Source organism: Cyrtonyx montezumae, unplaced genomic scaffold (assembly GCF_038088225.1).
Source record: "Cyrtonyx montezumae isolate F1298 unplaced genomic scaffold, pur_monq_1.0 scaffold_8, whole genome shotgun sequence".
NCBI classification, from domain to species: Eukaryota; Metazoa; Chordata; class Aves; order Galliformes; family Odontophoridae; genus Cyrtonyx; species Cyrtonyx montezumae.
The window spans coordinates 13,133,697-13,146,580 of NW_027072089.1; positions in this window are offsets into that span (position 1 = coordinate 13,133,697).

Genomic DNA, 12,884 nt, shown 5'->3' on the forward strand with positions numbered 1-12,884 from the left:
AATTGCCATCTCCTCTCCATCACAAACAGCAAAACATCAGTTACCCATTGGGTCAGCTGTCATGCTATTTGAGGTTCTAGCAGTTCACCCTCTGAAGTGAAGTTGCCTTCCTCTTAGAGCCAGGAGAGAAAATAAAAAGAAAAGAAAAGAAAACAGAAAAGCAGGAGGCTTGAACTAGTCCTTGAATAAAAGTACACAGAAAATTCCCAAGAGGTAGGGGTCAGTGCACAAAGAAGCCCTGGAAACACTGAATATAGCTGACAAACTAAAAAAAACAAAAAGAAAATAGAAGCCACTAAAAAAATAAAAGGAAAATAGAAGCCAATTTTCTCTGTTATCATGGATGAAAATGTCTTTTCTATTGGAGAAATGAACTATCTTAAAACAAAGAAACAAAGATTAAAAAAAAACCCAAGATAAATTGGGCAGCTAACAGTCATCATTCTTTTAATTCCACTAATTCATCCGGAAATGAGAACCATGTTAGATAATTTTTTACTGATAGCTTGAATTTTTACATTAGAATCAAAACCCAATTTTGTTGGATTAATGGAAGAAAACAGGCTGCATAGAGCTGTCCTGGGGCTCAGTTGTAGACCAGAGTACCTCAAGGTAACTCTTTAAGTATGTCCTTAAAATTAAAAAGAAAAACATTTCCACAGAAAGGTTTTTTATGTAGGAGACAAAGGGCTTGTTGAAACCATTCACATTTACAGAATGCAGTGTAAAAGAAAAGGTTATGAAAGCCAAATATTAACCAACAGACACAATATTATCCAAAGCTGACCTAGGTGTTTGGTTAGTTCTAACTTGTGAAAGGATTCTCAGGGAGATAATCCTTACCTACGTCCTTTTGTGTTTCTGGTGCTGTAACATAACAGGGACTTTGCTATATGTGAGATGTACACTACTGAAAGTGCTAGTAATATTAGTGAGAAAAGCCAAAATCCTCAGAAAAGGTACTCTTCAAAATCACCTTCTGCCTTATAAAAGCAAACACAGCATGCATGCTGCATCAAGTACCTTCCAGTCCCTTCAGGAAATTTGGAATGGAAAGGCTCTTCCCTCATCTGTGGATAGGTTGCCTATTTAAGTTTGGAAGAACAGCGATAATGAAGCTCCGTGTGCATGTTGAGTCCCCTGAGGAAGGAGTGCTGATTCACATAAGAGGATTAGAGTAACAACTTCAGTGAATTGATGTAAGTTGCATTCATCTTTGTATTAAACTTTATATTAAAGCCCTAATTTCAGCTCCCATTGAGAATTCATCACTAAAGTTGGAGTTTCCTTTAAGTCTGTACTGCAAAGTGCCCAACATTCATCTTAACCTGTTACAGTCTTAGTGCTTAGATGGATATCTCCTAATATAAGACCAAAGAAAATTGTAATAATGCACACCAAAGTTGCTACTGAGAAGTTTAATTACTCTTTAATGGATGATTCCTTTGCCCATAGACTTGTTTGTGGTTATCATTTCAGTCTCCACAATGGTTTGATTGCCTGGAGCATGGCAATAAGCAAGACAGAGGCTGGAGCATATGATGTAGAAAGAGGCTGAGGACTGGGTTTGTTCAGTCTGGTGAATAGGTATCTCAAAGAGGTCTTACTGTTGACCAAAACTGCCTAATAGAAAGGTACAGAGAAGACAGAGCCAGATATACAGGAACAGGATGAGAGGCAAGAGACACAGAATGAAATTCTGTAAATTCCTGTTTGAGATAGGAATTTATTTTACTGTGACAGTGGTCAAATATGGGAAGTTACTATTGGAGGTGTTGTGAAACATTCATCCATGGAGGCATCTAAAACTCAGCAAGTTCTAATTGCTTTAATTGGACCTTTACAGAACAGGAGGTTGGAGTAGTGACCTCCCCAAGTGACTTCCAACCTAAATTATTCTGTGAGTCAATGAGTTTATGTTGATGATTTGGCTGGTTAATTCAATTGCTTTTGGTTTTCACACTGATATTGTCTTTCTGAAGTGTCAGCAGAGAGGAAAGTGGGAGGAAGACGCTTCTTGCTTTCAGCTTCTGCTCCAGTGGGTACTGGCACAGGTTGCCCAGGCAAGTGGTGGAGTCACCATCTCTGGAGGTGTTCAAGAAATGTGGAGATGAGACACAGGGGGACATGGTTTAGTGGGCATGGTGGGGATGGGTTGACAGTTGGATTAGATGATCTTAGAGTTCTTTTCCAATTTTAATGATTCTACAATTCTATGATCCGTTTGGGAATTCACAGTCATGAGCTTTACTTGGGGGACCACACTTAGGCAGAAGGAAGGGACTGAAGGTTGGCCACTGATGATAGATAAGCCCAGCATTTGGAACTTACAAGCATTTTATGTGTCACATTCTTTAAAGAGTTTGTTTTGAGTGAAAAAATACTGCCTTGGATAAGTCTTGTGACACACTGGATGTTTCAACTGCAGCTGCTGGTTCAGGACCTCAGTAGGAGCAGACAACCTTATTATGGTCATTAGGCTGAAAAATTAAAAGTTATAAAAACTATCCTGTGACCAGGCCTACTTCTTCTGAAGTCTGAGGGAAATATGTCAGTGAGGTAAATGGGAGCAGATATGGCCTGAGAGCATTCTGACTAGATTTTCCTTTAAGAACTCAGCACGACTCTGTTGTTCAGGTTAATCTCAGTGCTTCATCTCATTCTACATTGGCATGCTTGCAGCTGAAGGAAATATTTGTACAGCAGAATAATTCACAAAGTCTCTTCCCCTCATATGTGAGCTACTTCTTATTTTATTATTTTCTCCACACTCTCCATACACATTCACCAGCCCAAATTGTGTTTGTTATGTAAGCTGTCAAGTTATCAGTGTAATGTTGTGTTAGGGATTTAGGTAGAGAAATAAATTCCCTTGGTGAGCAAGGAAGATTAGAACAGCATGTGTATGTGATGGATTTGTGGGCTGAAAACTCATTCATTTTTGCTTTGATTATGAAGGCAAGGTTGAATGTGAACTATATTAGCAGAAGTATGGGCCTGGATCTTTAAAAACTTGTGTACTTTAAAACCTCTGCAAAACAATATTTGGTGCAGAAACATCCCATTAAAAATGCAGTGTCTTTTCTCTCCAGTTTCTTTTTCTTCCCTTAAGCTGCCAAAATTGCTAAATATTTCAGTAATCAGCTTTTCTAACCCCACTTATTTTTCTCAAAGCCAAATCATCTGGATGCCTTTCCAAGAACAGCGCTCTCAGGCTCATGTGGACTTTTTAAAGCCTGGAGGATGTAAGACAGAACTTTTGATGCCACAACTTGGTCTGGATAATTCTGTTGCCACAGAGGCACAGTGAAGTATTCCTAGCAGGAAGATGCTCCATATTTTCGTGAGTTAATGAATCAGGTTACCCAGGAAGGTAGTGGAGTAACCATACCTGGAAGTGTTTAAGAAACTTAAAGATGTGACACTGAGGGACATGGTTAGCTGGTGTGGTGGGGATGGGTTGATGGATGATCTTAGTTATATTTTTCAACCTTAATTACTCTATGATTCTATGATACTCTGCTGTTTGGACACAGCAAAAGCACAGGCTGTTGCAAGAGAATGTGACAGCAGTAGTGTGGCAGGTTAGTAGCAAGCACTGGCAAAAAGACATCAAAAATAAATGGACGTTTATTTAATTAGGACAAATCTGAGTAGGAGAGTTAGATTGATTCTGAGAGTTTTCCTAGGAGTACTATTAGCCTCCATGAAAACTATGTACAAGTTTACAAATCTCTGCAAACTTATAAAAAACTTCTTGAACAGCTCATATCAGTGGGTGTTAAAACCTATCAGAATAGTAGAGATCCTAGAATAGCTCCCCAGTTTGCAAAACTCTCCCCAGTCAGTGTCTGTTGAGTTTGCTGACAGACACATCAGCATTTATGGTGAACTCACACCCTTAGGCAGCGAGTTGCAATCCTCCACTGTGCTCATAGTGAAATCATGATGGAGGTAGTGTAAAAACACCATATCTTCTGAAACACACTAAAAATACAACTGAGTCCGTCTCTTTCCTCTGCCTTTGGAACAGACACAAATCAACAGACAGAGAAAACAGGCTTAATGTCACAGTTAAACCATGAGATTAATCACCCAGTGATATCCAAGGATCAAAGGCATTTTGAGGATTGAGAAGCCTCTAGGGTCAGCTGTGAATGAAGGACATAAGATGGGATGAAATTGTCATAAACTGTTATAAAAAGAAAGAGAGCCATGTAGTGATTGAGGCTGCCATACTGTATTTCATGGTGTTTTCAGAACCAGAAGCAAATCAACTAAGGTGATCATTGCCATGAATCTGCTGAAGAACCAGCTACAATTAGCAGGAAGTGGCTTTTAAAGTGGCTTTTACAAGCGGCTGTTACCACTTCAGTTACTTTTTTCTAGTTGTTCAACTCTAAATAGCAGTATGCATGCTTCTGCTAGAGAGCAACGCTACCACTTCAAATTATTTCAACATCTTTCACATATTCCTCATCAAGAAAAGTAGGTAAATAAACCCATGTATTTGTCTCATTGTCTTTACTGTTTGTATTCTTATTAATGATCAACAGAATGATGAAAAAAATCAGCAAGCAAGCTGAGTCTGAATGACATGTGCATTCAAATTCCCTTTCTTAGGTTTCAGTGTGAAGTAATACAAACTGCATTGAGTTCTTTGGCTGTTGGAGTAAAAGTCAATACCATTCACAGCTGAGCTTTCAAACATCTAAGCCAGAAGAGTCAGTGAAGATGGCAAGACTACAGAGAAATATCAGAACTATTACAGCTCTTTTTTCTCCTGCTCTTGTGGCACAAGGATACATTTGTAATCTGGAACTGAAAATTGGCAGCTGCAGAATTTCTACCCAGCATACTAACCGTTTTGCCTCACTTTTTATATCCTGGGATGGCAGAGATTTCTATCATCTATATTTGTCAGAAAGTTTGATCTTCTGCAGAGAGGAAATACATGAGGTATTCTTCAGTGGGGATTTAGTTTATTTCACGTCATAAAATCCTGTTCCTCAGGCTATAGAGATTGAGGGCAGCATCATGGAATCATAGAATCACCAAGGTTGGAAAGGACTTGCAAGATCATCCAGTCCAATCATCCACCTACCACCAATATTTCCCTACTAAACTGCATTCCTTAGTACAACATCTCAACATTTCTTGAACACTTCCAGGGATGATGACTCCACCACTTCCCTGGGCAGCCCATTCCAGCGCCTAACCAGTCTTTTGGAGAAGATTTTTCCTGATTCCCAACCTGAACCTCCACTGGCACAACTAGAGGTTATTACATCTCGTCATACTGCTGTTACCTGGGAAAAGAGGCCAACCCCCGCCTCATTGCAACCTCCTCTCAGGGAGCTGTAGAGAGCAAAAATGTCTCCCCTGAGTCTTCTCATCTCCAGGCTGAACAATCCCAGCTCCCTCAGCTGCTCCCCATGAGACTTGTGCTCCAGACCCTTCATAGCTTCACTACCCTTCTCTGAACACGCTCCAGGGCCTCAGTGTCTGTCTTGTAGTGAGGGGACCAAAACTGAACACAGTACTCGAGGTGTGACCTCCCCAGAGCTGAGTACAGAGGAACAATCACCTCCCTGCTCCTGCTGGCTATACTATTTCTGATACAAGCCAGGATGCCATTGGCATTCTTGGTCACCTGGGCACACTGCTGGCTCATGTTTGGCTGAAGATCAATCAATACCCCCTGGTCCATTTCTTCCACACAATCTCGCAGCCACTCTGCCCCAGACCTGTAGCATTGCCTGGGGTTATTGTGGCCAAAGTATAGGACCTAGTACTTGGTCTTGTTGAACTTCATCCCATTGGCTTAAACCCAGCTGTCCAGCTTATCCAGATCACTCTGTAGGGCCTTTCTACCCCCAGGCAGATCAACACTTCCTTCCAATTCAGTGTCATTTGCTTTCATCACACACTTTCATGTTACAGATAGTGCTTAGGAGAAGGAGCTTTGTTAAGTACACAGTTTTAGCAGATTACACGCAGTCTGTGACTATTACAGCTATTCTACCTAGTATGTCAAAAGTATCAAAGGAGTAAAACCCAACCTGAGCTGCACTGTCAAAAACATCCTGTCACCCAGCATCAGTCAGCGTAAAAGATGCAAGTTCCTTCAAGTCCTGTTACACACCTGGGAAAAGCTAAAAGCAAGGGAAAGCTCTGCAAGATTTCTTAGGCAACGTACTAAAAATCAAGGACACAGATTGTAGACAGAACTCTGGGGGTACTCAAGCTCTTGGTTTTCAGTGTTAGAAAAAAAATCAGAGACAAAAGTTACTTTTCTAAAAAGAAATAAGAGAAATATTTGGTTGCATTCTCTTGGTTTATTGGGGGGTTTCTAAAACCCTAGAGATTTATAGGAATTAGGTGTTGTTGTAACACAGAGGATTTTTCTCATTATCATTTGCTTTAATATAAAAAACAAAGCTACAATTCAAGCCAAAACTCTGAGTAAAAAAGAAGTCCCCCTTGAGAAAAAGGTCTTCTGGTACTAGTAATGTCATAAGTCTGTTCTGAATGAGTTTAATAGTTTATTCTGTAGGTTCTTTCAGGAAATAAAATAAAATAAAATAAAATAAACAAATCAGGACCTAAATTTCTAATGTAAAAACAAAACCTAGAGGAGAAAATCCACTTGTTTATTCTTTAGGGGAAAAGATACAAAAGCAGACATCCCTCTCTTGCAAACCCTCTTTGAAATAACCCAATGAATTCAAGAGACTTAATGGTTCAAACTGAGAACAAGCATGTACTCAGTTACCTCTTTGAAGAAACATGTAGAACCTAGAGTTAGTTGTGAGGTGGGGTTACAAAGGCACTTTGTACTTACAGAGCTGTAGCCTTTGTTACTTCATGGACTCCTAACCAGCTTTGACTTTTCATTGACTTTCTCACCTTTAATTTAAGACTGTATTGACTTTTGCTGTCACCTTAATCAATTTCTAGCATCAAATTGCTGCACAGCTAGCTATAATGCTACTCAGTATTGACTATATTTTTTCCTCTCAATAATGTTTAGTTATATAAATTGAAAAAAATACAAGAAAATTTCTACTGTTTTGCTGCTTTTTAATAGCTAACATTTCCACTGTTTTTAAGATGTTTTCTTCAGTGTTTAAGTATTCACTTAACTCATATCAGTGTTTTGGAGGAAGCTGTAAATTAGATGCTGTGCAGTGGTTGTGAAGATTATTTTGTCCCCAGGGCTCTCTATAAATGACAGCTGCATGATGGGGAATTCTTATCAAGTCTCAGAGGCTGATTTACAAGGAGTTGAAATCTCAATCTCTGGCTGAATCCCAAGTGATTTCCAATTGGGACCATCATGAAAGGAAGAGGGTAACAAGAGACAATGAAAGATATAGCTGCCTCAGTTCTGGGACTTCCCAACTGGATTAACTGCTAACAGGGAAAAGCAACATCCCATAGGATTTTGAGTTCAGACTTAAGACCTTACAGTCCATAAGCAGAAGAAGGTGACTGCCCAAATCCCCCCACTAATGACCAGCTACAGATGAGCTCCTGAGGGATTCAGTGACTCTGGGGAAGTGAGAAATGTGCCATGGATAAGGTTTGCACAGACAATATCTGGAAAGCTAGGACTGATGGTTTCTGTTTCTTTGCACTGAAGTGGTGGCAATATGCCTTCCTTATGTAGCTCTCCCTTGCAAGAAACATGGGTTTTTACACCAAGAAGCACAGGGTCAACTCAATTACTATAACCCAGGTCGGATTAAAAGACATTTCTATGTTACAGAAGAATTGAAATTACATTAAGTGGAAAGAAGCAAAATAGTATATACACAGTATTCTTCAGGCAAAGGCTGCATGGAATAGCACAGTGTTTACTGAAACTTAAAATACACTGGGGAAATTTAAAAGTTTCTTGAAAAAATCACACAAGGAAGATAAAATCTTTTTTTTTCCCCCACCCTCAGGATTTAAGCTTAAGTTTATTGTTCCGTGGCAGGGTATCTCCTCTATCCATTTAGTGAATCATAAAATGAAAAATTCATTGTTCCTGTTTCTAGTCAAAAAAGTGACTCACACTTGCAGACGAGGCTCAGAATGTTTGCATGGTTGGGTAGGTTTGCAGCATTTTTTTTTCTTTAGAAAAGGGAAGGAACATGATAAAAATAAGTTTATATATATATATATTTTTTTTTTTTGAAGGCAAATACTGTGTTCTCTTCTCTCTGTTTCCTTGACTAACCGTGTTTCCATCATCCAGGATGTCTTCCTTGCTTGGACACTATAAGAGAGATATACTGCAGGGCTCAGGGAAAGCAGATCTATTATCCCACAATACTGCCTTGTCTTCCAAGGAAACTCATAGAATCATAGAATAATTTGAGTTGGATGAGACCCTTAAAGACCATCTAGTCCAACTCCCCTGCAATAAACAATGACACCTACAGCTCCGTCAAGTTCCTCAGAGCCCCATTCAGCCTCACCTTGAAGGTCACCAGTGATGGGGTACTCACTTCTCTGGGCAACTTGTTCCAGTGCCTTAACACCTTTATTGCAAAAAGTCTTTTTCCTTCTGTCCAATCTAAATCTCCCCTCTTTTAGTTTGAAACCATTTCCCCTTGTCCTATCACAATAGACTACTAAAGTGTCTGCTGTCCCCTTCTTCCGTATTGCTCCTCTTTAGATACTGAGAGGCTGTTATTAGGTCTCCCTAAAGCCTTCTCATCTCCAGGCCAAACAGCCACAGCCCTCTCAGCCTGTTCTCTTAGGGAAGATGTTCTGATGTCCTCTGTTCCATGTTGAGTAGAACTCTTTTGGGGCCAAGACTATCCCTTATCGTATGAACCTGAGCTATACCTGGTACAAACCCTACATGCTTCAAGAATACAAATTAACAGCATTAAACCACTGTTGAAAGGCCTTATTGACTCATGTCTTTTATACAGTATTGAATCCTGTGTGGCTCTTAAACCTCTCTGTCACAGCTAATACCAAATTTCAGTTATATCTTTGCAATTGAAACTCAGCGGGAGACTAATGGGTGACCAGCTATTTTCTGCTAATACACAGTAAAAATGAATGTGCCTGATCAATTCTAAAAAACACTTACAGTGAAGAAAGTACTCTGAGAAAGTTGGAACTATATTCTTTGAAAGACGACATTCTTTTTTTTTATGGTCCTATATTCTGCATTTAATTCTGTAAGTGCAATTGAAAGGGCAGAGGGAGTTGTTAAATTTCCCTTCACATTCACACCCTCCTCCCGCTGGCACCCTGTGGAGTTGTTCCTGCTGCTTATACATTTTGAGGGGAGCTGCACCCCTTTGTAGGCTGACTGCAGCTCTGCAGCTTGTTCCCAAGCATTTCCCAGATGACTGGCACTGTGATAGCACTGAAGTCCACAGGAATTTCCATTTATGCCCCTATCATTTTCTCTTGCTACGTACAAAGGAACTGCTTTTGCAAAAGAATGTCTCTATGGCAGAGGAGGGCAGGATGCGACATCCCTGTAAGCTCATCAGTAGTTTCTGCTGCTTCTTCAAAGTGCACCACATCCTTCAAAGCACAGTGCATCCTTCAAAGCATTTCTTACAGTTCCCTAACAGCAAGTGAAAAAGTAGGACAGGAGCCAAAGTTAAAGATCTGGGTTGCATGCTGCTGCTGGGAAGCGCACCAGTTCCACGCATTCTGACATCAGAATTACTGCCTGGTCCAGCAGCTAGCCCAGAGTGCTCACGTCTCTGTGACTGAGAAAGTTGTGCTATGATTAATTAATTCCTGCTCTTTCTCCTTCAGACAGAAGCTACATGAACAGTTCCAGTCAGTTTCAGTCTCCAGGAAGAAAAGTAGTACAGAATATAACTACACAGCGGGAAATAACAAAATGAAAAAAAAATACAACAGTGTTTTACAAAGCCTGAATGGTTGTTCCCAGAGCTGAGAAGTTCACAGGTATAGCGTGCAAGGAGCCCTATGACATCTATCTCAGCAGGACACCTTTCACAGTTTGTCGTGGCACTCGTACTTTGGATGTTTTGTGTCCCCAATCTCCAGGTTAAATGGATTCTCTTTTCCTGTAGTGTTTGTTAAGGAGAGACAGCACACCATATCAGAGCAGACCGCAGTGCAGTTTGGGACACAAAGCTAGTGAGCTCTGCTGCTACAGAAGAGTGCAAGCAGTGAGGTAAAGCTCCTCTGATGCCACCAGGAGTGTTTTGCAAAACATCCCTTTTAACTTCTGTTCATTTCCTTCCTTTCATCTTCCTTTTTTATTTTATTTTATTTTATTTTAAATCAAAAGTAGAAAACCAAGATTTCATTGAAAAGCAACCACCTTTCTCATCAGTGTAACAACTGGCATGGAAAACTTTGAACATGCATCTAAACCATCTTCAAACTCCTCTGTTGTATGGAACCATAGACAACTATAGAATCATTAAGGTTAGAGAGACCTTTAAGATCATCTAGTCCAGCCATCAACCCATACCTGTGACTGCCCAAAACATGCCGCTCAGTGACACATCTACCCTCTTCTTGAAGACATGCAGGGATGGTGACTCCACCACCTCCCTGGGCAGCCTGTTCCAGTTTCTCATCACTCTTTCTGGGAGGAAATGTTTCCTAATAACCAACCTGTACTTCGATTGCTCTCCAGAGCATCCCTGAATGCAATGCATTCTTGCTAGATACTGTCTGACACAAACTCCTGGCAGTGAGAAGTCTTGCTGAATAACCTCGGGAAGGTGATGATTCAGGAAGCAGTTAAGTAACTGAATGTCTCTAATTCCTTTCTTGATTAAATTGTGTTTACTCAGGTTGGAAAGGATTTGATTTTCTTAGCTGAACGTTATCAGCAGGCTTGAGAATATGAAAGAGTACCTTAAGCTGGAGCTAGCTCAGATGACTTTTTGGATATGAAACTTATAAATAACTTCAATACAAACTAAACATATCGCTGTGCTTGACATGAACAAACGTTCAGTGCCTGGAAGATTTTTATTAGGACTCCATTTTAATTGTGCTTAAAATAATGTCAAAAGAAAAGAAGATTATTCATTATACCATGTTTTCAGCAGGCATGTAGCAAAAGGGAACTTCTTTCTAAGGAGCTTTTAATCTAACCACACAGGGTGAAGAGGGATGGGATATGCTGAAAGCAGAAAAGTGAAAAAATATCATTTTTGTCTTGGAATTTGAACAGGCACCCAGTTGAGGCCGTGCAGGAAAAAAAGGCAAATGGGAAAAAATAGAGAGGGGGACAATAATACAATGGGATGAAAAAGGAGGGAGGGAGGAGTGCATGTATATGTGTACTATTACTGAGAATAAGGCACTGAAGAAGGTCTGGTGTAGCATGCCAGCTTTACAGCAGGAAGGAAAACACTCATGGCTATGATGACGATTACAGAAAGGGACTATTCCTGCATGCTAAGGACAGTTTTGCACCTTACATGTTTCCATTTCGAGTCACTATAAGTATTTCTGTCATTTTGTGGAGAGCATCTCAGTGTGATATTGGCACCTAGGCCTGTTGTCAGTGCTGAATGAGGATAGTCCAGCTTTATATTGGTCAGATACATGGCTTCTACTCAAAACTTGATCTCCTACAAACTCCTTATCCTCCAAGCTCAGTGTAAGATTTTGGTTGTAGACAGGGAAAGATAGAGAGGGTTGCTTGAAGGTTAAAGAACTGTATAACTTACAAGCTGTAAAATGGCTACATTAACATTTAGAGAGATAACATTCTTAAAATTTCAGTGTTGTCAGTAAGCTGTGTACTTGTCTATGCGAAGTGAATTTCACCAAAATACACATAGATGTGGAAGCAGACTACTTTCTTGACAAATACGTCTCTTTTTCACAACAGTTCCAAGGATGGATTTTGAGAAAGCTAATTTTTATCAATTTTCTTACAATTACTCTGCAGATGATCAAAAGAATGTAAATTTAGTAAAAGCAGAGAAGTCTGAAAATCGTCTCTGAATTTCATAGTCCTGGCCTTTCTGTACCACAGCAGCATTTTTTGCAGAAATTGCAGCCAGTCAGATAGTATTCTGTAAACAACATTATACCTGGATGACAGCTGCCTTCACATTTCTTTCTTACACCTTCTTTTTTTACAGCTTTCCCCTACTCGCTTTCCCTAAGGATCAATATTTTGGGCTAATATTTTCTTTCCTCACGTCTTTATGTTTCCTCACTTTTTTTCCCAAGTTTTAATGTAGGTCTTCCCTGTCCTTTCAATTCGTTTGGACAATATCCTCTTCAGTTCTTGTTTTGGCAGCTGAAACTTCATTTTTTGCTTCCATTCAGCTTTTCCACATATCTGCTACCCAGCTTTACCTTCTCGGTGAACTCTGTCATTTTTTTTTTGGTTAAAACTTTTCCCAAGATAAACACTTGCTTTTAAATTTCTTATTTTCATCTCTACCACAACTTCAATCTCAGAACTGAGTCTGTATCTCATGGGGATGCTTCTTTCACCAACTCATTAACTTTTGTTCTGTCCTTGACAATAAAACTGTGCCCCTCAAATTCTCCATCATGTCCAGGTCTGCATCCTTATCTCATTTAAAACATTCTTCTAAAGGCCATACTATTACCTTGTTCTCCCCTTCTAATGAAAAGGACATTCATGTTACCTAACAATCACAGCTGTGCTGCCTCTGGAAGGGTGCAGGCATGCTAAATTGTAGCAGCAGAAAAACTGGATAAAATTGAAATTCATTTCTTCATTTCAAGTTTTTTACTGTTACCTTATTTGTCTGTATCTTTGGGTGTTTCAATTGTTAAGGGCAAGAATTGTCTTTAGCATTGTATTGAATACCACTGCTGTGTTCTCTGTTCTTACGAGCCACTAAATAATGAGATACTCATGAAAATCTGAATGAGTGTTGCAT